At 45.3% G+C, this 26,644-nt stretch overlaps 1 long non-coding RNA gene across 4 annotated transcripts in view; it reads right to left on the minus strand.

Annotated features, from left to right (window-relative positions):
- Positions 1 to 278: 278 nt before the first annotated feature.
- LOC144754891 (uncharacterized) overlaps positions 279 to 26,644 on the minus strand; it is a 50,224-nt gene continuing 23,858 nt past the window's right edge. For all 4 annotated transcript variants that reach the window (XR_013594782.1, XR_013594783.1, XR_013594780.1 and 1 more), the window contains 3 exons: positions 26,044 to 26,310; positions 18,059 to 18,159; positions 279 to 2,431 (listed from right to left, as the gene is read on the minus strand). This is a non-coding gene — a long non-coding RNA (uncharacterized LOC144754891). The remainder of the gene's footprint in view (positions 2,432 to 18,058; positions 18,160 to 26,043; positions 26,311 to 26,644) is intronic.

Below are 26,644 nucleotides of genomic sequence, written 5' to 3' on the forward strand. Positions count from 1 at the left end.
TAGGGATTAAAGAATAGTGACCCACAGTGAAGCATTGTAAAACAACAATACCAATCAGTACAAAATGGGGGTTTCCACATAAAAAGAGGCACTTTCTCACATAAAATGATATACAAATCATTGCTATACTTTCATCTGATGTGTGCTGGTTGAAATGGTATAACACTATGATAAAGAAAGTGGTCGCATGTTTAGAAGTCTAGTTGAAGAAATGTGTTTACAATTCCATGATACAGCAGAATAAAATTCACTTAAATGAATAAATATGGACCTAAAAAAATTTGTGAAACATATTTATTGCGGTAAAAAGATCATGGTACTAAATCTAGATTTGACATATTTCTAAAGTACACTACAAAAATATCTTCTATTACTACAATTAAGAGATTATCTATGTACGTAGATCTATATAAACCGGTAAGAACAATGATCAACAATTCTTCAACTACAGGAGTCTTTTCAGAAGGTTCTATGGCTTTGTAAGTGCAGGGAAGCCATTTTAAGGTACATAATGGCTTCACTGAACCCGGTCATATTTGGTATCAAACATGTTTGAATCATGCAACTACACTGATTCCAGTGTTAGTTGCATGAAATTATGTACTGGGGGGCTCCTTCGACGACCCTCCCATATCTTCCTGTGTAGCCTTGAATGGTCTTTGTGCAAAATAGGCATACATACGCCCTTTATTAAAGAAAACAAACCTGGACCCACATGATCTAAACAACTACAGACAGATTACAAATGGACCTTTCCTGGACAAACTGATAGAAAAAGCAGCATTCACCCAGATGTCACAATTAATTGAAGACAACTCCATATTTTCCAACTTTCAAACAGGATTCCATCCAGGAAAAGGCACTGAATCTGCCCTGATCACCATCTGGGATGACCCTAAAAACACAGCTGACCGGAACGGGGTCACTGCACTACTTTTCTTGGCTCTTTCAGCTGTCTTCAACACAGTTGATAATGACAGTCTAATCCAAAGTCTCTACGAAGTGGGCATAGAGGTAACTGCTCTTGACTGGATCCCTTCCTACCTTCAAAATAGAACACATGTCATCCATGCTCCCCCTTTCTCATCCAAACAGTACTTCACAAAAGCAGGGGCCCCTCAAGGTTCTATTGTCACCCATGCTTTTTAACATTAAGACATTGCCTGCAATGAATAATTAATTTCAGCTCACATGCTATAACTATTCAGATGACCCACAAATTCTTCTTAAACTGGAAAGCTCCAAAGACATGAGATACTCAAAAATCTTTAGTTGCCTCAGAGCCGTTTATCAGTGGATGACATGGAGCCATCTCAAATTGAACGTGTAATGCATATGTGTACATATTTATCAGTAAGCAAGGTGAAACAAACACACCTGTAGTAAAATATCCCCAAATAATGACTCAACATCTGTTTGTTGGTGTAAGTGTCTACTACTATGCTGAATGGCTGCACCTAAATTCAAATGGCCGTAACATACCATGTGACCAGTGTATGCATTTGACATAGAAGACTGTGAGAGGGACGGGCGGAAAAAGAAGCTAGGAGGTATTATGCGTGGATCTATTTTGGCGTATTTTTTCAAGACTTAGTGTACAACACAAAAGGCAAACATAAGTGAGGCTTCGTGGATGTGGATTCCAGGTGTTGCTTGAGAGTTCTGTCGGTGTTGTCCTCTCCAGGTGGGCGGTGATGACGTTCCCCGGGTACCGTAGGAGGAAAAAGAGACAAAGGCTGGTAAGTAAGGATGTCACGGGGTCTTATTGTTGGAAAAGAGCACCATCACCAAGTTGAAGAGAACACCAGGTGTACTCTGATGGAGGTAATACATGAAGTGGAGGGTGGGAGTAGGATGTGCTCAAATTAAGGGGAAAAACTGAGAGAAAGAAGCAAAACTTGTCCCTTACTTCAGGCTACGAGTTTAAGTATTGAGGTGAGCTCTCTACCCCAGGGTCACTATGGCGAGGAAGAGCAATGGTAAGTCAAGGCCGGTAGTGTTCGGGGGTGTGCCCGCTTCCCTCCCCGAAACACACAAAATAGACAAGTTAAATCCCCGTGCCCCGTGTCCCCAGCAATTATTCCTCCTCCCCCAACCCCCCTGCCCGTCCACATACCGCGGAAGCCATAACTCTCCCGAGTTACGGCGGTATACAGGCGTCCTCCGGGGGAGTCCACCAGTCTTCTGACCAAGCCTCCACCTCCGCGGGGACCTCCTCCTCGTCCTCTTCGGGCTTGGCGCTGTTCTCGTTTCGGTCCTCCTCAGGGCCAGCCGTCGTCCTTTGCAGAGTCTCCGGGCTCCTTCCGTCCGGTCTCTGTGCTCCGTCCTCCGTGCTGCTGGCGTCTTCCGGATACTCCCCCTCAACCGCCTGCTTCGTCTTTCTACTGTCCTGGGCATCCTCCAATTGGTTGTGGCACTTCTCGGGGCGTTCCTGCGGGGAAGAGCAGGTCGTGTTAATTAACCCTTGCCTATCGAGTGTATTTGGTGTGTCAGCCGGTAACACGTCCCAAGAGCCTCGGTGAGGATCGGCTACGGGGTGAAAGCGGGCTCCTCCTCACAAAGACATTTAAAAAGTATGTAGTAGTTCTTGCCATCATGCCAAAGAAAAATATTGCCTACACATTTTCCACTGAAACATTTCTAGGAATCAAACAAAGGCCAAGGAAAAATAAGGACATGACAAACTTGTTGAAAAGAAAAATTGTGATTTAGTCACAATGAGAAAACTCTCTCATCTTGTTTGAAACAAGGCAAATTCCAGTCCAAATGGTGTCCTGTGCACAGCTGTGCCTCAGCTTGCCTCCAGGTGCACTGCCAGGGGAACCTCCCTGGGGTGGGTGCATCTAGTAGGCAGAGCTAGCACCACAAAGATGTTACTTGAGACTGAGGGTCTGCGTTCGGGTTTGGGAGGGGTGGTCCTTGATTTGAGAGGGGTGATCCTGGGTTTGGGAGGGGTGGTCTTGGGTTTGGGAGGGGCGGTCTTGGGTTTGGGAGGGGCGTACTTGGGTTGATGAGAAGTGGACTTGGTTATGGGATGGGGCCTTTGCTTTTTTTAGGAGTAGCTTGGGGGTAGTAGGGGTGGTTTTAGTCTTTTGAGGGGTGTTTGTGTTGTGGAAGGGGCGGGTTGGGGTAGAAGGGGTACTTTTGTGAGAGGTGGGTGTGTCAGGTTTCAAGGCAATGGCAAACAGAAAAGTCTTACAGGGAAAATGGGTAGGATTGTCGTTAGGGAGTTGGGAGGTATAGGGAGTGGGCGTGTCTGTTGTGCATGTGTCTGTTGAGGGTGTAGGTGTCTGTGGGTCTGGTATATGTCGTGAACCTTTGGGTGTCCCTTGCTTTGTTGGTGTATGTTGTATGGGTGAGTGTGGGTGTTTCTGTTTTGTGGTTGGGTGTGCTGTGGAAGTGCTGGGTGTGTTCATGGTGTCTGCATATGTGGGGGGTGTGCTCTCAAGGTGCTAGGTGTGGTGGTAGAGTATGTGTATGGTGGCAGGTGTGTGTGCTGTATGTAGGAGAGTAGGGTCTGCTTCTTATGGTCACCCCCACTTTTTGCTCTGATTCACTGGTTTTTCGACTTTAGTGTGGCTGTGGGCCTGCTAATCAGACCCACAGCCCAGCTGTTCTCTCTCTAAATTCCAACCATGTACTTTAGGTACCTATCCAATTGGGTATTGGGTCACCTTTGTGAGCCCCTGTATAGTGTACCATAGGTACCCAGGGCATAGGTACATCCAAGGCCTACCATGGGCTGCAGCATGTATTATGCCACCCCTGGCTGGCCATCCAAACTGACACCACAGGCTGATCACTCAGCTTGGGCAAGGTCGTGTAATCACCCCTTGCTTAGATATAGTATACCTATATCTACCCTTATATATAGACACATATATACCTGTAAGTCACTCCTATGGCAGGCTTTAACAATCCTGGAGGCAGAGTGCTTGGTTTCATGTGAGATGGTGCTCTAGCATGAGCTGAGCCTGTCTGCAGCTTTCAGAACCATGTCCTTATAGCTGTTCTATGATATAGCCATACCATATACTCTTAAGTGCATTATAATCCTCGTGGTTAATGCTAACTTTGGTTTGGCTTTATCAAAACATGTCGTGTAAGGTGTCATATGCTTTGGAATACTACCCCCCCCCCCTCCTAGTTCTGGCAGCGGGGGTAGCATTCCACCCTTCTAGAGGGAGAAGACATGTTGTTCCTACTAATCCCGGTTAAAGTTAACCAGAGCCTCAGCATCACAAAATGGATGCTGCTGCCACAGACACGAGTCTGACCTCCTGCTGCTGGACGAAACTCCGGCAGGGGAGGCCTGGACAATAGGTGTCCTGCTTTGGGAGGTGCTAGCACCTCCCCAGACAAGCTTTAGTGTATTGGGGCAGGGTGAGTTGAAAGAAATGAGACACTGCCTGGGGCACACAAGGTGCTCCACACATAGCCCGGTTCAAACCAGTTGCTGGGGCACTCCAGACCCAGCTCTGGCACAAAACTGGACAAAGGGAAAGGGGTGTAACCACTCCCTTCCTAGGTTCCACCCACAGGAGGGACCTAGCAGGGAATCCAGCCCCTTAGTTTAGTATAAAGATAGGAGCTGAGTCTAGAGAATTTAGATTTATCCTGGAAAGAAACTCTGACACGAACTCTTGGACCTTCGACGTTCCATATCGACTGGAAGACTGAAGACATCTCCCTTGTGGTCAAGGAGTGACCACCCTGTGCAAACAGGCACCAACAGTAACTTGCCAGTTTGCTTTGTCGATGCTTCAGCCGGAGCCCGAAGACTTAGCGACCCAGGAACTGGATTCCCAGACGTCTCTGACTCTGACCCACAGCAAAGCGGAGACCCATGGCGGACACGAGCGACGTGGGACCGGACATCCTGAACTACCTGCTTTTTGCTACCTGTGCAGCTTCTGAGGTACCCTCGAAGTTGTGCATTGGGGTGTGAGAAGCCCCAGACCCAAGCAGCATTTGCACTGAAGCACAGCCCTCCACACTCCACGAGTGCCGTGTGGGGCCTGCGCCTGCATTTCAGCCCACCGCGTCTTCCCGGTTGCTAGCCCGTTGGCTAGTAAGCCCTACGAAGACCATCCTTTCAATTTATTAATGCTTGCCTGGTTGCTCCAGTCTTGCTCCAGCTTCCCTGTGAAAGAGAAGCGCCCCAGACCTTGCTGGTCTGAACAGAAGCCTGTCTTCACTTCCTGCATGGGTTGGGGTTACCAAGGCTTGTTGGGTCCAATCCGGATACCTATACCGCAGTCACTGAGAGCCTCCGTGGGACAGCTCGTGTCCAGCACCTGGTCATTGTCGACGCTTCCTGGTCCACGTGGCTGCAGAGACCAGCTTTACTTCTTTACCTGATTGCATCTCGACATTGCCTGGTTCCTTCCTGGTTCATTCCTGGTCACTGGCTAGTGACCCCGACTCTTTCCCCTCTGCTTTCAGGTTCTTCTCGACTCTGATCCACCCTTGGATCCATCCGGAAATTTTCTTCCTGGTCGCCTGTAGCACTTTCTTGCAGCTCTCCATAGGATTCAGCGACGAAACCCGACACAAAAGAACACCTATGCATCCGGCTTCCCTGTGTTAGGTAACTCGATTACTCCGGTGCTCACGTGGGTAACAACTATCCAAGTGTCCTAGTTTAACAGGGTTTTCCCGTAGTCCACCCAGAAGTGTCCGAAATCAACTACTTTGTAACTTTTACGTTCCCATTGAATCTCTATGGTAACTCGCGTGTGTGTTTAGACACTGCACACGCATCCTGTGGGTCTCCTACTTCCAATCCTCTGGTTGATCAGTGTAGCCCAAGCGATTTCCTAGGCCCTAGGCCTACTCCCCTTTCCTGAAGTGGTTCTTATACCACTTCTTTAGTATATGGTTTGTGAGGCCCCTAGGGCAGGATTGTATTTGTGCAACTTATAGTATGCTTATTGAGTAACTTGTGCTGTATCTCGAACTCTGACCTCATAAAGAGTGCAGAGGGGTTGTGTTAATAATAAATACATATATATTTAATAAATACCTTGTGTGGTGTCCTTTCATTTGGTAATCAAGGGATTATGATTGGTAAAACAATTGGCTTCACATGCTCTCTGAAGTGTTATCCTAATACTGCTTTGTCCATGCTACCACTAGGATAGCTGGTCTATAAGGTTGACTTTACAACCATCACCATAAGGGTTGTTTGGACTGGTGCAAGATGCTCACTAGAATAGTGAACATCATATACCAGGCCAACTTCTCACACTGTATAAGTGCTGGTTGTCACAGTGGGTTATTGTTCTGTTTAGGTGTTGGGTGGGTCATGGTGTGTGTGTGGTGGTGGGTGCAGTGATTGTAGTGGTGGACATGTGTTGGTGGTGGGTGCAGTGTCTGGGGTGTGATTGTGGTGATGGACGTGTCTGTGATGGTGGTTGCAGTACCTGTTGTAGTCCAGATTTCACCTGCTTCAAGGCTCTCAAACTTTGCTTCAACATTAACATAAGCTCATGCATGTACTCAACATTATCAGAAACCCTTTGGTAACAGTTATGTCTTACCCCATGATAGCTCCTACATTATTTATGATCTTATCACTTATCCATCATTATGTATCTCCAGGAACTGTGTCACACCTCTGAATGGTTGGCTGTTTCTAATCATCTGCATGTTATATTCTGCCCATACCAAATAAATGCTGTATGCGAGCACTGTGACTCGAGTGCTTCTTACCTTGGGGCAACTTGGAGCTGGAATCGAAATGCGGCAGCCCGGCCGCGAAGAGTGTACTATCTGCAGGGGGCCACATGGAAAGATAATTGTTGAGCCTGTTTGGGGGGGGGTCACAGTAATGGATTAAGGACGGATTTCCATGCGGAGGCTCATTCAGAGCTTTAAATTTTAACAGTTAAGACAGTGCATCCATTGAGGACAGAAATTGCTGAACACCAGTTCCCATAATGCAGTGGCATAGTTTCATCTGAACCGCCCATTGAAGGGCGTGCCATGAAGCACTATTTGAATCAGGGATGACGATAGGCACAGCACACTTGTTTCCGCAGCCTCTGAGGAAGAAGAATGTCTTTGAAACGCGTCAGGCATATGGAATTTCTGTTTCTAATCATCTGCATGTTATATCCCACCCATACCAAATAAATGCTGTTTGCAAGCACTGTGACTCGAGTGCTTCTTACCTTGGGGCAACTTGGAGCTGGAATATATAAATGTGTGTCAACAAATACTGCAATGTTGTGCCAATATCACCATAAACTGAAAGTAGATTACCCTTGTTTGGGCATTTCACAACGATAACACTTACTACAGGTCACTAAAGTATATGTCAATTGTCAGAACCTATACATGAATTCTGTACTGAAGTAGCTTTGCAATGTTTCGCATACTATCTCGATACCCACGCTGTTGAAGACAGTCCGAATCGAAGATTTGGGTGGATTGGTAAATTATTTATACTGCATAAGTAAATACATAGCCCTTGAAACCTTCATAATACACTTCAGTACAGAGCAAAACATATTAACTTTCCACTCCTAGATACCTATAGTTATTTGAAGTTTGTTGTGTCTTTGTGAAAGTGTTTTCAGTAAATATGCTGGTTTTCATCGAAGTGCAAAACTTTTTGTAGACATCACGGTAGTTCTTACATACACTAATTTCTATATAATACTTACTTCAGATATTCAAATATAAATCACAACATGCAACATTTTTTTTTGTAAACAGATTTTATTGTCATTTGCCAACAATAGAGCATCACAAGCAGTAATACACCATGCCGCTTTATTATCATATTATCCGGCTTTCAGGAATACTCATGTCCCTTGATAACATTCCTATCCCTCCCACCCCCGTACCCCCCCCCCCTGTCAGTGCGCCTGTGATCTATACATAAGGAAAACCTATTATGCATGGTTGACTTCCATATAACGTAAATCTGCCACACCCGGCAATGTAAAGGGGACTCCTCGGTGGGATATGCCCACCACATTAACCACCCATCTGTAGTCCGTCTTCGCCAGCAGAACCTATTGATGACCAGATCCTAATTCAAGTTCTCTTCCCCCTCGCTTGAGCTCTCAGCGGGGCTTTGGAGCGCTGTCACCATTGCCTCCCACTTCTAGGGATTTATCATTATCTAAGCGCCTGGCTTGCTGTAGTCGGGACATGCCATGACTCTAACAATAATGTATGTCTGCTGAGACTATGTACTTGGCATAGGTACCAACATTTGAATTATAAAGGGGTCTCCTGTGGGTTTATTGGAGGTTGTATCAATATGCTGAATAAGACAACACTGAGGTTTACAACTATAATTTATTAGTTGGTTTAATTTTGACAGACCAATGCGAAGCTATTTCCTGATTTGGGGATATCCTAGTGCTGTGTAGCTACCGAACATATGTCGCGTGAAGCCTGTTTCTTTTTAACTTAGAACCATTTCGGGTGGGGATTTAGTAACCTTATGGTATTTATGGCGTACATTTTGTTTTGCGCATGATGATAAAGATGAAATGTTGGATTTTAGCGATATGAACTGATACATGTATATATATCTTTTACTTTTTCCTACAGATATAATTATTTTATTACTCTTCTTGCATAACTCTGACCTGTGGAAACAGATTGAGGTAATCTATGTTCTATATGAATAAGAGTAGTTGGTTTAATTGTTTCGTTGATGAGATAACTCAATGGAAACTCGTATAATGATGATGATTATTATTGGTGAGATTTCTATGCTGTCCATTTTCCTTCTTTAGTAACTGAACTTATTGAAGAAGGATGTAAATCGCTGTATATGAAGAACTCTGAAATTTGAGTAGGTACCATGAGTTGTACGATTAGTTTGATTACAAACACTTACTTTGGACGTGCTCTTAATTTTGTTTTGTCTCTTATACTTTTTAGCTTCATACTGGTACATTTGAAATAGGTGACACTTGGAATGTGGTTGTTGTGTCTTTGAAAGGATAAATCCTTTATGGTGAGTAAATGTAGTGTCCCTTTGGATAGAGGGTGTACTTTAGATATTAGTCCTCTCCCTGCTTTTCATGTGACTCCTTGTCCGCTCTTACTCTTCGGAATGATTTTTGGTGGCCTTCGGTTGATCGTGAGGTGGAAGCTTTAGTTAATCATTGTTCCCAGTGTATATATAGTGACAAGCATTTGTCTACTTCTTCTGCACCTATCAAACCTACAATTGCTCCTGATAGGGTTTGGCAAAAGGTGGCTGTTGATTTTCTAGGGCCTTTTCATGTACTTCCTAACTGCATGAAGTATTTCATTGTTCTAATTGACCACTTATCAAGTTGGGTGGAAGTTAGAGGTGTTTCTGAACCCAATACTAAATCATTGATTCGTTTTCTTCAAGACGTTTTCAGTGGAGAGGGTACTCCGGAAACATTACTCACAGATAATGGAGTACAGTTTACTTCACAAAGTATGCAGGAATTCTTGATGAAAATGGGTATACAACATATACGCACTCCTTTGTATTTTCCACAAGCCAACGGCAAAGTTAAAAGAGTTAATAGGGTTTTGGTAGAATGCATCCAAAGTGCGTTAAAAGCTAAGGTAGACTGTGAATCTGCTATAAAGGATGTAGTATGGGCACACAGAACCACGCTCCACTCTATTTCATGGTGTGTTCCGTTTGAATTGATGAGAGGCAGGAAAGTTGTTTCTACTCTAAATCCGTTTTGGAAAGTGAATTCTTTGAATAATGATTGTAATGTAGCTGAAGAAACTGCCAAAGCAAAGAATCTCAGTGATGCTGCTAGTATTCGTAGATGTGAAAATAGTCTTTCTTCTGCAAAGAAACAAAGAATAGTTCATTTTAATGTTGGTGACAAGGTTTATGTTAAGGATCATTTGCTCTTGCAAAAAGGGAAATCCAAGTTCAGAGACCCTGCTAGTATTGTAAGTGTTAGAGGTAATGCTGTTAAGTTACACAATGGTCAGTGGTGGAACATGGGTCGCATAGCTAAGTTCAAAGTGTGTGATGATTTAAATGTCAATGATTCTAAAAAATGTGGTAATCCCAATGATAATTTACTTGATGTTAGCAAGGTTAGAAAAAGTGTTAGAGCAAGGAAGATTCCTAGTAGATATCTTCAATAATAAGTTTGATTCTTATTTTATTAAAAAGAGGGAGATATGTGGTATCTGTGCTTTAGTAAGTTAGTGCTCTTCTTTTATAGAGCATGGTTAATTTAGAATGTTCTTTTGCTGTGGTTCATGTATTCTATGTATTACTGCTGTTTGAGAATGTTGCTGTATGAATTCTGAATGCTCTGGTGGCAGTTGTTCCTGCTGACCTGAGCCCTTTATACTGCTTTACCTACTTGCTAAGTATTTTAATAAATACTTCATTTTATGAAGACTTCTGGCTTCTGTCATCGATCTACAGATTTACTACAAGGAAGACCACTTCAGGAACTGATTTAATTCCCAACACGGATACTCTAAGCTTATTGCCAGCTACATGTCCTTATGTTTTAATTCTAGCTGGGGACCCTGTTCTTAAAAGAGAACAGAAAGAGTCATGGTCCAACCTTAGAAATAAAACTGTTGATTGGCTAACTAAGTTTAACAAATTTAACCCAATAAACACTAATGATATTTTTATGGTCCGTAGGGTAGGGTGGGTAGGTGAATCCCCAAAGAATAAAAAGGGGGACTATAAGTTATAAACCAGACGGCCACATATGGTCCGAAGTCTATTAAACGCCGAAGAGGAAATGCCCGGCCAGAGCACTCGCATTTGCGCCCTTCCCTTGGGATATTTCTATAGACTACCAATCGGGAGTATTGTAAATGCAACCATTGGCCCCCTAACAACCTTGAACAGATACCAAGGACTATTGACCTTAAAAGCAGTTGATTGACAACAAAAAACAACATACTATGGAGTAAATACACATTTATTTATTTATTTATTTCGACTTATATAGCGCATTATCACCCCGGGGTCTCTAAGCGCTTTGTCGGGTACACACCAGAATTCATACAGCCATCATCAAATTACAACACGCCCCATGCTTGCTGGAAAAGCACTGTTTTTAATTTTTTACGAAAAGGCAACAAGTTGGATTCTTTGCGCAGTTCGATTGGTAAGCTATTCCAGACAGCTAGAAAGATATTAGAGAAAGCACGACCACCCAGGGTGGACAATCTGAAGCGGGGTTGGGTTAAGAGGGTGGCTTCTGAGGAACGCAACACCCTACCAGGCCTGTATGGGGCCAAGCGAGCTTTCATATAGCTTGGCGCCTTTCCAAACAAAGCTTTATGCGTGATGCAAAGCCCTTTAAACATTACCCTCTGTTTGACTGGCAGCCAATGAAGTTCGCGCAAGAGAGGGGAGTCATGCGTTCTCCTCGATTTTTTAAAAATCAATCTTGTTGAAATGAAGCTAAAATTCTATATGAGTAAGGAGTTCACCCAAAATAAAAAGGGATCAGAGGAATTGCAGAGCCTATCACATGATGTAGGGATCCAAGAATGAGGCATACATGAGCACAACAATCATGAGGATGAGGGAGTTACATTTGTCCCTCTACCCATTAGACTAGGGCCCATAGAGTTCGCCGCAAGTGAAAGTAACACCAGTAGAGTTATTTGTAATATGGTGGGTGGCCCGCTTACTGCTAGTGAGAGTGTAGAATCATCAAACGCACGCCTCACCTCGTGGAACATAGCAGGGATTAACAGGAACCTTAGAGATGCAGATTGGGATATGTATATTGAACAGAGCAATATCTGCTTGTTACAAGAGACCTGGGCCTTAGAAACACCACACAGAGTTGGATATAAGACATTCAGTGTGGATGCGATCCCTTCTATAAGGGGTAGGCCATGAGGGGGCCTAGTTATATGAATAAGAGTAACCCTTGAAATAGGAATAATGCAACTGAGTATACCATCCCAAGATATGGTTGGTGTTAAAATCACTAATCAGGATGGAAGGGTACTATACTTATTTAATATCTACAACAGACCGAGCCCAGCTACAAAAGAGTCACCTGTCATAGAACTTTTGGACTCTGTTCTAAACTCTTTAGAGACAGAGGGAATGGTAATAGTGGGTGGGGACCTAAACTGTGATTTCGAACCAGTGATAGTGTGATATCGCCAGGGATCAAGGCCACCCTCTCTAAAAATTGGGCACCCAACTGAGACTTCCAAAGAAACTCTAGGAAAAGACCCACAAGGAGATGTTTAAAGAAGGGAATATTTATTGCTATCACAAAAGAACTGTATATAGGAGTTGATGTGGAGTCCCTCTATTGTCCACGGGTTTGGATTCGTTGGGAAAATGGGAAATCCGGCTGATCGTTTGGGGCAGACAATAAAATAAAAAAATAAAAAATAGTCCACAGTCTCTGTTGCTGTTGTTTTTTGCACCGGGGTTGTCTCCTTCCTTGTGTGACTCTTCAGGCCTCTTCAGGTATCATAGGGGAGGGAGTTTCCTCAGGACTTAGCAGGAATAGAAAACAAGAAAATAAAGAACACAGGTTCAGCCTATCTGGCAGTTATAAAATGAAATAGGGAAAGTGCTCCCGTCACCTTCGTGCTCCTATGGTGGGGTGCCTAGGTGAAAGGGGGTTTCTTTGGTGGTTTCAGGGGATGTGACCCTTAATCCCCGCTCACCTACCCCTTAAAGAAAAGAACTCAGCCCCGGGCACTTGCCTGAACCCACGACCCTCCTGGGCCGTGGGAGTGGAAGTCACAGCCTCTCCTTCCACTGTGGGAGCGCTGGACTCGGTCGCTTTGCTCCCAGAGCGGTCGTCTGAATGCTGCAGTGTTTCTTCCTCCTCGCTCGTTTCCGCCTCTGTGCCTCTCGTCTTCTCCTCTCGATCCGCCTTCCTTGCCTCCACGTCTTCTGCTCCCTTCTCCTGGTTCTCGTTACTCTCCTCCGTGTTTTCTAAGCTCTCCTCCGCGTCTCTCTCCCCGATCCTCTTGGGTTCCGCCTTTTCCTCCCTCCGGGTCTCCCTCGGGCCCTCTCTGATTGGCTCCGGCGCCGTGACGTCACGGGCGCTGTCTTTATTTCCGCCCGACCACATCATGGCCGCCATGTTGGATTGGTCGGGTGGCGCGTCGGTTTGAGGAGGGGAACCCTCACATAACCTCCCCTCTAGGAATGGACTTGTGGGCCATTCAGTCTCCGGAAATCTGGAAAGGAAGTCGACGTTCGTTTGTAGTCTCCCCGGGGCATGCATGGTGTGGAATGAAAAGGGCTGTAAGGCAAGGAACCAAAGGAGGTATTTTAGGGTTGGAATCTTTGTTTTGTGACAGCCAAGTTAGAGGAGCATGATCGGTTAGTAAAATAAACTGACGTCCTAGCAAATAGTATTGGAGGGCTTCAAGGGCCCATTTAATCGCTAGACATTCTCACTCAATAGTAGCATAACGCGTCTCTCTAGGGAACAGCTTACAGCTCAAGTATGCAGGGATGTAGGAAGCAGGAGAGGCTTTTCGACCCCCTTGAAAAAGAGAACCACAAAAGACTCCTCAAAGAGTATAAAACCGCGGTGCTGGCGGCAAAGAAATCCCACTTCGCCAAAATCACCACCTCACTTAGCTCCCCTAGGGACCTTTTCAAAATTGTGGATTCCCTGTGTGCCCTTCAATCTCCTGACCCCATTGTTGCCTCTTAGGACCTTTGTGACCAAATTTCCACCTTTTTCCATGTAAAAATTATGGATATTCACTCAGGTCTAGAAGCCCTCAACCATGATCTAGGGCCCCCCTCTGACATGGTGGCACCCCCTGTAGAATTGATTTCTGTTAGACCTCAGGGTTGCTACCTTACCAATGTTCCCTTACTAACCCTAGAACAACTTAATTTGCACCTGGATGCTCTTAAGTCGGGATCGCCTCTTGACCCCTGCCCTCTTAAAACCCTCAAGGAGTCCAGAGACGTCCTACTCCCTCCCTTCCTGGAGGTTATCAATCGGGCAATCCACGAGGGGATCTACCCGGAGCTATGGAAATTAGCCATTGTCAAACCCCTTCTTAAGAAACCCATGCTAGACCCAGGGACCCTCAAGAATTTTCATCCTATCTCCTTGCTCCCTGCTCCTGCGAAAATGTTGGAAGCCCACTTAAACACCCACCTGAGCGCTTTCTTAGAACACACCAGCGTTCTTGATCCATCTCAACACGGTTTTCGGAAGGCGCACAGCACCGAGTCAGCCCTCACAGTTGTCACTAACAACATACGTGCTAAGGTTGACAGTGGCCAGACTACTCTGCTGGTCCTGCTCGACCTTACAGCCGCCTTTGACACCCTGTCCCCTTCCATCTTGGCCATGCGTCTTGGGGAGATAGGAGTGGAGGGACCCGCGCTTAGCCTGTTAACATCTTTCCTGGCTCAACGCGAACAGAGGGTTAAGCTGGGCAACTTTCTTTCCCCTATCAAGCCTGTGCAGTGTGGGGTCCCTCAGGGCTCGTCCCTGAGCCCCGCGCTCTTTAATATTTATGTAACACCTTTGGCCAAGCAGGTCAGATCCTTTGGTCTGGAGGTCGTATCCTACGCCGACGACACCCAGATCATGGTCTCTATTTCACAAACCACTGAAATCATTGCCCTTAATTTTAGAGCCTGCATGGAAGCAGTCGCGAATTGGATGGTGAGAAACTATCTTAAATTAAACGGGGAGAAAACGGAGGTGCTCGTTTTCGGAGGCAAGCAGGAGACCTGGTCTACTGATTGGTGGCCCTCTGCTCTAGGTGCCTGCCCCACGCCCTTTCAGTCTGCCCGGAATCTGGGAGTCATTTTTGACTCCTCACTTTCCCTTGATAAACAGGTCAGCCGGACTGCCTCAACCTGCTGCGGGGTTCTGCGAATTCTTAAGAAAATCGCTCACTATCTGTCAATGAAGCCCGTAAACAAGTCATGGTGGCCCTCATAACCTCAAGATTAGATTATTGCAACGTACTCTATCTTGGAATTAATAAGCTACTTGTCCAGCGTCTCCAGGTTATACAAAACGCGGCCGTAAGATTCGTTGTTGACGCTCTGAGGCGGTCATCAGGCTACTCCATCAGGAAAAATTTGCACTGGCTCCCCATGCAAGCAAGGATTGAATTTAAGGCCTTGTGCCTTACCCATCGTGCCCTGCATGGATTAGGGGCAGAAGACCTCAGTTCTCTTGTGTCCCATCATATCCCCAGCAGGGACCTTCGCTCAGCGAATAAAAATCTCCTTGCCGTTCCCAGAAGTGCTAAAACAAGGTGGGCCGGGAGGGCCTTTTCCTCCCTCGTTCCAAGGATCTGGAACTCCCTTCCAGTGGAGCTCAAGGCTCAATCCTCCTATCTCCTTTTCCGGAAAGCCCTGAAGACTTGGCTCTTCAGTGAATCCTATTTCTAGTCGGCACGCCTCCTTCCCCCCTCCACACAGATTATTCCATCCTCAGCGCCTTGACGCCTACGGGCTAAGTTGCGCTATATAAGGCTCTTATCATCATCATCATCATCAAGTATAGTATAGGGCAGAGACTGCCGTCCTGATCGGGTTGGGAGAGAACTGCTCCTAGCCACCTACCGGTTGCATCGGTCCGGAGTACAAAAGTCTTTTGTTCGTCAGGACACACTAGTACAGGCGCGTGACTTATAGCTTTCTTGAGTTGTGTAAAACTGTGTTCCTGTGTGGGCGACCAGTGAAGGGGTTTTCCTGACATGGATGCTGTGAGTAGGTCAGTAAGGGGACTTGCCAGAGTCGAAAAGTGAGGGATAAATCGGTGGTAGTACCCTATAAGACCAAGAAAGGAACGGACCTCTTTTTTTGTGGTGGGACGAGGGATGTTGTTGATGGCTTCAAGTTTATCAATCTGTGGTCTGATCTGTCCAGCTGAAATGTCATACCCAAGGTAACTAATATGGTCTGTGCCAAAGGTGGTCTTCTTGGGGTTAATAGTAAGACCGGCCTTCTTTAACGTCTGTAGAATGTTTTGTTAGTGCACAAGATGGGTCTCCCAGTCTGGGCTATAGACGATGATATTGTCAAGATATGCTACCGCATAGGATAGGAGTGATGTTTGCGTAGTAGAACGTCCATTAGTCTTTGAAATGTAGCTGGTGCTCCATATAACCCAAAATGGAGCACTTTGAGATGGAACAGTCCGAAAGGGACAGAGAAGGCTGTTTTTTTTCGGGAGTCTAGAGATAGTGGGATCTGCCAGTAACCTTTGGTAAGGTCATTTGTGGACATGACTCTGGCATTGCCTAAGCGGTCTATCAGTTCGTCAATTCTAGGCATCGGGTATGCGTCAAATTTAGATATTGAGTTTAATTGTCGAAAGTCTATACAAAAGCGGATACTCCCATCAGGTTTGGGAACAAGTACAATTGGGGAGGACCATGCGCTGTGGGAGGGCTCTATTATGTTGGCTGATAACATTGCCTGTATTTCTTGTTCTGCCGCATCTATTCTCGCTGCAGGTATGCGATATGGTCTTAGTCTGATAGGTCTTGTTTCTGCAGTGTTTATGTGATGTTCAACTAAGTTTGTTCGTCCTGGTAAACCTGATAGGACATAAAGTAAAGTAAAGTCCACATTTGTAAAGCGCACAATCACCCGTAAGGGTCTCTAGGCGCTGGGGGCCGTCGGGAAGATTAAGCGAGCTATTGCCCAGAGTCACATGGTGCTGGGCTAACCTGCCGCCAGAGCCGGGGATCGAACCGTGGTCCCCAGATTCCGGAGTCAGTCGCCCTGGCCGCGGCGCCACACCTCTCCCACATCTGAGAAAGAAGAACATAAAGACAACATCTGTTGTTGCTGTTTGTCTGTCAGTTGGGGCCCTGTGTGAATGGGTTCAGATAACTCCGGGTTCGTATTGAGAGTTGGGATGTCAAGGTGTTTGGTTAGGGTGACATGATTTATGGAAGAACAGCCTATTGGGGCCGTGGGTAGTGGTCCTTCCCACGCCTTTAAGAGATTGATATGATATGTCTGCCCATTTTGTGTTTTGTGGGGAACAGCGACCCTGTATGATACAGGAGATACTCGATCTAGGATTTTATACGGTCCTTGCCATGTAGCCAGTAAATTATTTTCAGATGATGGTAACAATATCAAACAAGGTCCCCTTTTTTAAATTCTCTTATTTTCATCTTCCTATCATACGAGTATTTTTGTTGCGTTTGAGCCTTCTCCATGTTTGTATGAACCCTCTCCAACAGGGATGCGAGGGTGTTTCTTAATGTCGTGCTATACTGCAACAATGGTTTAGCCTCGTCTTCTTCCTCAACCCATTGCTCGACCGCCATATCGAGAAGGATGTGAGGTGGTCGTCCGAACAATAGCTCATAGGGGAAGAACCCAGTAGACTTTTGCTTGTGGGTACGGATGGCAAATAACACCAGAGGCAATTGCCGGTCCTAGTCCCTTCCAGTTTTCTCTATGGTTTTCCGTAACATGATTTTGATTGTTCTGTTATATCGGTCGACTAGGCCATCGGTTTGGGGGGTGGTATATGGCAGTTCGGATCTGCTTGATGCCAAAGATTGTGCAGATTTGTTTCATGAGTCGAGGCATGAACGGGGTACCTTGATCTGTTAGGATCTCCTGAGGGAATCCCACCCGAGAGAAAAAAGAAACCATGGCCTGAGCAACTGCTGTCGTGGTGGTGCTGGTCAATGGTATTGCTTCCGGGTACCTGTTGGCGTAATCTACTAAAACCAGAATATACTGGTGACCACGTGCGGAGGGGAGCAAGAGACCCACTAAATCCATGCCTACTCTTTTAAATGGGGTGTCAATAATTGGTAACGGGTAACAGGGTGCTCGGGGAAGGACAGGGTTGTTTACTAACTGACACCGGACACAAGATGCACAGTACCTAGCTACCTCCTGTTATACTCCCGGCCAATATAACCTATGGAGGAGAAACTTCAGGGTGTGCTCCTTCCCGTAATGACCACCTCCTGCCTGCTTATGTGCAAGATTCATTATGTATTCCCGGAAGGCTTGGGGTACTAATATTTGTTCTTTAGTATCCCCTTTTTCCCTCGTCACTCTATACAACAGCCCCCTCTTAACACAAAAAAGAGGGCCTACCTTCTTTGGGTCGTCCTCTTGTGCTTGGTTCCAGGCATGTTGTAGGGTTGCGTCATCCTGCTGGGCAGCACGAAAGTTCTGACTCGGAGTCTGAGGTTCTTCTGAGGAAACAAGAACAGGGACGGACAGTTTGTCATAGGATTGACGGTATCTTTGTTTGTCTGCTCTCTTTTCCTTGCGTGATTTAGTTTTTTTACACGGAGCTCCCTCTATAGGGATGTGGGCAAACGGTACAATACCCAACCATCCTGTAACATCTGAAGGGGAAGAAGAGGACGACAGGTAATCATGGAAACGGGGTAGGTCTGTCCCTAAGAATACGGTTTCAGGGAGGAAAGGCATAACCCCTACCTTTCGCAACAGTGGTTCTCTGTCTATAGTCAACAAAGCCTCTACCAATGGGTATATCTTTTTCACCCCATGTACACATGTGACTTGTATGTGTTCCTTCTCTGATATGTGGGTGTCGGGTAGTAGTCCCCTGCTGATTACTGTGTGGTGGCACCCTGTGTCTAAAAAGGCAGTTACCGGCCTTCCATTTACCAGTATCTTTTTAATGTACCTTTGTGGGGGTTCTCCTGCCATATATTATTATTATTATTAAAGAAAATTTATATGCAAAGAGCGCAACTGCTGGATGAGCGCAGTGTTCTCCCAGGGACATAATGGGCCACAAGGGCACGAATTGCCTCCGGTCCAGATTGATTCAGGGCACGATGAGTAAGGCATAAGGCCTTAAAATTGATCCTTGCCTGCATAGGAAGCCAGTGCAGGTTTTTCTGATGGAAGTGCCCGAAGAGCGTTTAGGGGCACCTACAACAAACCGGGCAGCCGCATTCTGAACGGTCTGGAGGCGCTGGATAAGACCACTGCTAATGCCGAGATAAAGGGCATTGCAGTAGTCAAGTCTGGAGGCAATGACTGCTATTGCTACCTGTTTGCGTGCCCCTGGGGAGAGATAATGAGTGATCTTTCTAAGAATCCTCAGGGCATTGCCACAGGTAGACACAGTCCTACTAACCTGCTTGTCCAGAGAAAGAGAGGTGTCCAAAATGATCCCAAGGTTGCGGGCAGAAAACGTCGGCACAGGGCAAGCCCCAAGAACAGACGGCCACCAATCCAAAGACCAGATCTCACTTTTGCCCCCAAAAACAAGGACCTCCGTTTTCTCGCCATTCAGTTTAAGGAAGTTCTTGACCATCCATCCGGCGACAGACTCCATGCAGTTTTTGAAATTATGCGCAGTGGAGCTCACAGATTGGGAGATGGAGGCCATGATCTGCGTGTCGTCGGCGTAGGAGAGAACTTCCAGCCCAAAGGATCTTATAAGCTTGGCGAGAGGAGCGACATAAATGTTGAAAAGCGTCGGGCTCAGTGAGGAGCCCTGGGGGACCCCACACTTCACGGCCTGAACAGATGACATGTGCTCGCCTAGCTTGACCCTTTGCTTCCATTGGTCGAGGAAGGAGGCAAGAAGATTAAGTGCAGAACCCTTAATTCCCGGCTCACTGAGTCGGCTAACAAGAATGGAGGGTGACAGGGTGTCGAAAGCCGCCGTAAGGTCAAGTAACACCAGTAAGGTGGTTTGACCGGTGTCGACCTTAGAGCGAATACTATCGACCACCACTGTAAGTGCCGACTCAGTGCTGTGGGTCCTCCGGAAGCCATGCTGGGAGGGATCAAGAGAGTTGGTACTGTCAAGGAACGCACTTAGATGGAGGTTGAGATGAGACTCCAGAAGTTTAGCAGGGGCAGGGAGAAGGGAGATGGGACGAAAGTTCTTTAATGTCCCGGGGTCCAGTGTAGGTTTTTTAAGTAAGGGCTTTACAATGGCCAGTTTCCAGGGGAGGGGATAGATCCCCTCTGAAATGGCCATGTTCATCACATCCATCAAAGGGGGAAGGATAGTGTGTCTGCAGTCCTTGAGGACCTTAAGGGGGCATGGATCCAGAGGTGATCCGGACTTTAGCTTGTCCAGCAGAGAATTCAAATGGGTAAGGGTGATAGCGGGGAACTGGGAAAAAGAGTAGGAGGGGGTAGGAACAGAGGCATCCGGAGGGGTCAAAAAGGAGGCAGAAAGAGTACTGGAGTTACATGATTCCAAGTCTGTGTAAATATTCATGATCTTCTCATGAAAGAAAGTGGAGATCTGGTCACATAAAGCCTGTGAGGATGTTAAAGGGTCAGGCATCTGAATGAGGGAGAGATTATCCACAATCTTAAATAGATCACTGGGTGATTTGAGGGAGGACGTGAGTTTGGAATAATGAGCCTGTTTATCTCTAAGTACAGCCGCTTTATAGTCTCTGAGGAGAGCTCTATGTTTTTCCCTCTCTATAGGGTCAAAATGTGTCCTCCAAAGCCTTTCCTGCCTTCTGCAGCCTTGTCTAAGACTCCTAAGGGATTCAGAGTACCAGGGAGCAGAGGGCCATTTTCTAGCAGAATAGTGGAGGCTAGCCGGGGCGAGTGAGTTGACAGCCTCCGTCAGGGAATTGGAAAGGTCAAGAGCCATCGAGTGTACATCACCGGTGGAAGAACGCTTGTGCGTGACCAGGAAAGGGGCAAGGGAGTTATTAGTAATCTCCCCAAAATTCCTTCTCAAGACCCACTTGGTGTGATGGTGCTGGAGGCCATTGAGAGAGGGGGGGGAAACAAAAAGGAACTGCAAAGTGGTCTGACCAAGACAGAGGGAAGGGGATACCAATAGAGAGTCGGGAGTCGTTACTAAAAATTCCATCTAGAGTGTGGCCAGCTAGATGAGTGGGCCCAGTCCCCAGCAGAGGTATGTAATAGGAGGATAGAGCATCCAACAAATGGGAAGTGTCCGGGGAAGTATGTTTTTCCAAATGGAAATTAAAGTCTCCCAGAATGGTTAGGGAGGGCCCGTCAATATAGGGCTCTAGAATATTAAGAAGTTCAGAGCAGAACGCCGACCTAGGGCCAGGGGGTCTATAGACCAATATCCCGGTAAAGGAGATAGTGGGAGAGGGGGTAAGGGTGAAATGCATTGCCTGAAGGTGTTCGGATGGAGAGGACAGATGGACAGTCCTGCATTTTACAGAGCTGAGGTAAAGTATCCCCAGACCACCTCCCACACGGCCTACTCTGTCCATCCTAGCCAGCGAGTATCCTTCAGGAATAGCATTTATCAGATCGGGCTGAGAAGAATGTGAAGCCCAAGTTTCAGTAATGAAGGCCCAGGTGGCCTTTTCCTGTGAAATAAGGTCTCTGAAGGAGATGTTATTTTTGACCAAGGAGCGGGTATTCAGAAGAAGACCCGTGTAGACAGTGAGAGAGGGGGATGGCTTAGCAGGAGGAGGGCGATGGATAACATCATCCGGCAGGGTAGACGTAATGTGTTTGTTCATACAGCCACATACAGGGGTCTTGGCAAGAGTTTCAGGAGTAAGGGAATAATGACAGGGTAGCCTGGAGGGTTTTAAGGCTCGAAGGGCAGAAGGAAGATGGAAAAATTCACCTGCAACATAATGGCTGGCCCCTGGCGCCTCCTTGTCGCTGACGGGCACAGACGGGCTGGACTCAGGCTGGACTCCGGCGCGAATGCGGCGCGACCGCTGATCGCGTCCGCTGCGCGGAGTCATGACCAGTTGCTTAAGTACTGGCGACTAGAGCGCCTCAAGCAGTAGTGTCCAACCAAAGATGGCCGCTGCCAAAATGCGGCGCCCGGGAGCCTCGGCCCGTAAATCGGCCGATAGCCGCCCTGGGTGCTGGACAGAAATATTGCAGTGATGCCACTGAAATAAAGTGCAAAAATCTGCAGAGTCCCTCACCACAGACAAACAAATGTTAAAAAATTTAAAGCGCCACAATAAACTCCGTGGACGCTGAGGAGGAGGGAGGGAACGGACACAAAGGGCAGGGATCCAAATACAATAGAGGAAGGGCAGGTAAAATAGTTAAAAAGCGCTATTTCACAAAGCCTCCTGGCATCCGCCCAGGAAGATAAACGAGCAGCAATCACACGGACGCTCTCGTAGGCTGCTTAGGTACTGGCGACTAGAGCGCCTCAAGCAGTAGTGTCCAACCAAAGATGGCCGCTGCCAAAATGCGGCGCCCGGGAGCCTCGGCCCGTAAATCGGCCGATAGCCGCCCTGGGTGCTGGGCAGAAATATTGCAGTGATGCCACTGAAATAAAGTGCGAAAATCTGCAGAGTCCCTCACCACAGACAAACAAATGTTAAAAAATTAAAAGCGCCACGATAAACTCCGTGGACGCTGAGGAGGAGGGAGGGAACGGACACAAAGGGCAGGGATCCAAATACAATAGAGGAAGGGCAGGTAAAATAGTTAAAAAGCGCTATTTCACAAAGCCTCCTGGCATCCGCCCAGGAAGATAAACGAGCAGCAATCACACGGACGCTCTCGTAGGCTGCTTAAGTACTGGCGACTAGAGCGCCTCAAGCAGTAGTGTCCATATATATATATATATATTTGGTCAGACTTACTCGAGGCTGCTAAGGCAAGGGACCAGCAAGGTTTTTGGAGACTAGTAGCCAAAGGGACCAAAACGGGAAAGGATGTCAAAGACACATATTTAAATGCAAACACTTGGGTGAATCATTTTACTAGTTTGTATGCTGCTAGGGAAAGTAGGCAACCCATACATATAGATGAGTTAGCATCTAATACAAAGGATCTTGTTTTAGTTTTTAGCTTGGACGAAACAAAAATGGCAATTAGTGCAGTTAAACCAGGGAAAGCTCCCGGACCTGATAGAATCTACTGAAGCATGACATCAGTGTCTGGGCACCATACATAAATTCCCTATGTAATGCAATAGCTATGGGAGCCCCAACCCTGATACTTTGAAGGGGGCTGAAATTATTAAAATGTTTAAAAAAGGTGATCGTTATGATCCGGCAAACTACCGCCCAATTAGCCTAATAGACGTTTTACAGAAAATTTATGCTAGGCATATTTTCAACCGACTAAATACTTGGATTGAGGATAACAATGTGCTTACAAAATTCCAGGCTGGTTTTAGAACAAAACTCAGCACAACATATCAGGTTTTTTAGATTTACATGTCTCTGTTGGAAATATGTAAAAATAAGAAAGGGTCACCTTTACGTTGCTTTTGTGGATTTAAAGGCAGCGTTTTACATTATTCCATGGGACTTATTATGGCACTCGTTGAGATGCCAAGGGGTACCTTGTGATCTTTTAAAGCAAATAATAAGATTACATGAAGAGAATTATGCAAAAAAAAGATGGGGCCCGAGGGGCGAATTATCTGAGGCAATCCCTATAAAAAGAGGTGTACGTCGGGGATGTTTGCTGGCACCAACCCTATTCTCATTGTATGTTAATGACATCCCCAACTTTTTGAATGGCTGCCAGAACAACGCACCCACATTGGGAGGGGATTTGGTGCCAGCACTTCTATTTGCTGAGAACACCATTCTAATATTGCAAACACCAAAAGGATTGCAACGCCTAATAGACACCTTCCATACTTATTGTATAAAGAAAGGTCTGGAAATAAATATTGCTAAAACGAAATATTTGGCCATAAACCCCCGTAAAGCTTTTAAAAAAAACATTGTATTAAATAGTTAAAAGTTGGAGTTTGTGCAGAGTTTTAACTATTTTGGCATATCTTTGGATACAAAGCTATCATGGAAGTCGCAAATGGAAAAGAACAGGATAGCTTTACTCCAAAACTCTCTGCCAATAATGAAAAAGCATAGGAGTAGCTTCTCCAAAGCAGTTTCCCCAGCCTTGGAGGTGTTCAAATATAAAGCTCAAGCAGTGGCACTTTATGGGGCAGAAATATGGGGTCCTTACTGCAAAAAGAACTTTGAAATAGGGAAAAAAAATTGTATAGAATGCTTTTAAGCCTTCCTGCGCGAACTCCATTAATTCTGATTAACCTGGATTTGAATGTCAAACGTACTGACCATCACGCATTATTAAGACCTCTACTGTTTTGGGTCAGAATTTGGTCCACTACAGAACTGCTACACTATAAGGTAGGCTTAGAAGAGATCTTGAAGTTGGATCAGCATAGGAGCATTCTGTGGCTCAGTCACGTTTCTTTGTGGTTCAGGAAACAGGGCCTATCCCATTTTTGGGACCACCCAACCGCGCTGCCTGTAGCCTCAAAGAAACTGCTAAAAACAACTTTCTGGGCCTACATTCAAAATAGTGTGTTATATGGTCTACCCAACGGACCCCTAACGACTAGGTTCCTTTTGTTTAAGGACGTAGCAAATTTTGAGCCCTTTCTTGATGAGGTACGTCCACAATTAGAAAAACGTTTATATATGAAGTTTAGATACAGTGTTTTATATATAAATGCAATCACGTCACGTTGGGCTATTAACAACGCTGGAACAGGGAATGATCTGTGTTCTTTATGCCCAAACAAGGCTAAAGAAACCGATTTGCACGTATTATTCTTTTGTCTTCTATATGCCAAGCCAAGAAAGAAATGGATTAAACCAATTGTTATACACATGGGAATTAGGTCTTGTAGAGAAGCAGAAAGAATCTTGAAAACTGATACATCACAACCAATTGTATTCAGTGTCAGTAATGTTTTACTTGCCGTAAGGGCCAAAACAGGGTTGGAGTTGTAATGAATATGACTAAGTATTTCCAGGGCAGTAACAAATGAATTTGGAATGAGTATGTAGACACAATAGGTACAAGGGAGTCTTGCTCGTGGGATATGTTAGTAAGAAATTATTATTATTAATTGTTTGTTTAATGCCCTAGGGATGGAAACATATACAAATAACAAAAATAATGAGTCTTATATTAGCATTACAACTATTTTTATTATGATGCCTATTTTAAAGATAATTATGCTTTTAATGTAATTGTGACAGGTCATATACAACACCCTTCTTTTTATGCTCTTTTTATTTATTAATATTGTAATGGCATTGCTGCACTATTTGGTATGGAATCTGTACGTGTTCAAATGCATCTTTTATGGTTTAAAAAAACCGAAATAAAGATTTTGAATTGAATTGAATTGATTGGCTTAGTGAAACCAATCACAACACTGCATTGCAGCAGTGTGATTGGCTCTGGGGAGCCTAGCTGCTTCCTGTTCGGCCGATGAGGAGGAGAGACAACGAGAGACAGAGCAGCAATGAGGTAAGTGTCTCTTTTTTTACACCCCTTACCCCCTCACCTCCAGCCCTGCCACCACAGATCCGTGCCGGCCGCCACTGATGCATTTCAATAGTTGCCTAATGAGTCCTAGGCTTGGCCTGATTTTGAGTTTCCTGATGGAATACTTATACATATATGTGAAGGAACTTTCCACCTTGCAAAATTTTCTATACGTTTGCCAATTAGCTCCATCATTGATTTATCACCTGGACATGCCAAAGGACATTGAGAAATGCTTTAGGGTATGTGTTTCTCTGTCACCAATGTGTACACATTCCTGTCCTTGTTGCTACAAAAACTGTTTGCCTTATCACAATAATCCCAATTCGGAGATGTTTTAATTCCTAAATGTAGCCATGAATACAGATGTCACTTGTGATTTTAGATCACATGCTCACTCTTGTTTGTGTAGAATCCCAACTTACAATGTTATGTTTGATTCACCCACTGTATCATATGTGCCTAGTATGCTATATTATATCTAATAGGGCTACCATTACATCACCAGCAAGAGAGAATGCGCATAGCATCACACCTGAAATAAATAAACGCTATTGATCTGTTGACACAACTGTCCCTCGTGACATAAAACCACATGATATATATGTGCAGCCATGGGTCTGCTCAGAACAGTTCAGTGATTCTGAACCGGAATCAGATGGTATCATTGCCAACATATCAAGAGACAAAGTACATCATCAGACAAATTGTGCAAAACATACACCTTCAAGAACTCATCTTGTGTGTTGGGCATGGATCACCCTTAATGTTGATAGGAAAAATCCTGGCTGTAACAAAAAATGTGTCATGTAAGATGTGAAACTCTTATAAGAACTTACCCTAGTGTTGCTGCTGTTGGGCCCTTAACTGCCCATTAATCGCAGGTTAGGCCACCGTACGAATGCGGGCCATTAGTGGGGTCAGGGTACGGCGCGCACACCTTCCACGTTGGGAGGACTGGACGAGCTGGACTTTAGATGACTTTTGGGTCCAGCATCGTAGATCCTTCTTTTCTGGCAGCGGACACTGAGCTGCTTGAAGACCCCCAAGGTCCACGCCTTCCTGGTGATGACTTATCATTCGTACCGCTTCTGATGGGCATTTGCCTGCATGGGTACAAGAAATGAAAGAAAAAACAATGGTTTTGTAACTTTTTGTTTGTCAGAATTGATGTCACACATAATTTTACTACAAATAGCACAAGCATGAATCATAAGTTACCATAAAGGGGCCTCCTACAGTTTTCTGTAATGTGAGCTATTTCAGATTAGTGCAAAGCATAAGTTTTTTTAAATTTAAATATTTTTATTGTTTTCCAAAACAGTGAATCCAAAACAAAATTCAGTTACAGTCATACAGTACCATATGCTTTTAGTCACTATCGGGAACAGTACACATTCATTGCCTTTACAGACTAGTGCAAAGCATTGTTAACTACTT

This window comes from Lissotriton helveticus, chromosome 5_1, assembly GCF_964261635.1.
Source record: "Lissotriton helveticus chromosome 5_1, aLisHel1.1, whole genome shotgun sequence".
Taxonomy (NCBI): domain Eukaryota; kingdom Metazoa; phylum Chordata; class Amphibia; order Caudata; family Salamandridae; genus Lissotriton; species Lissotriton helveticus.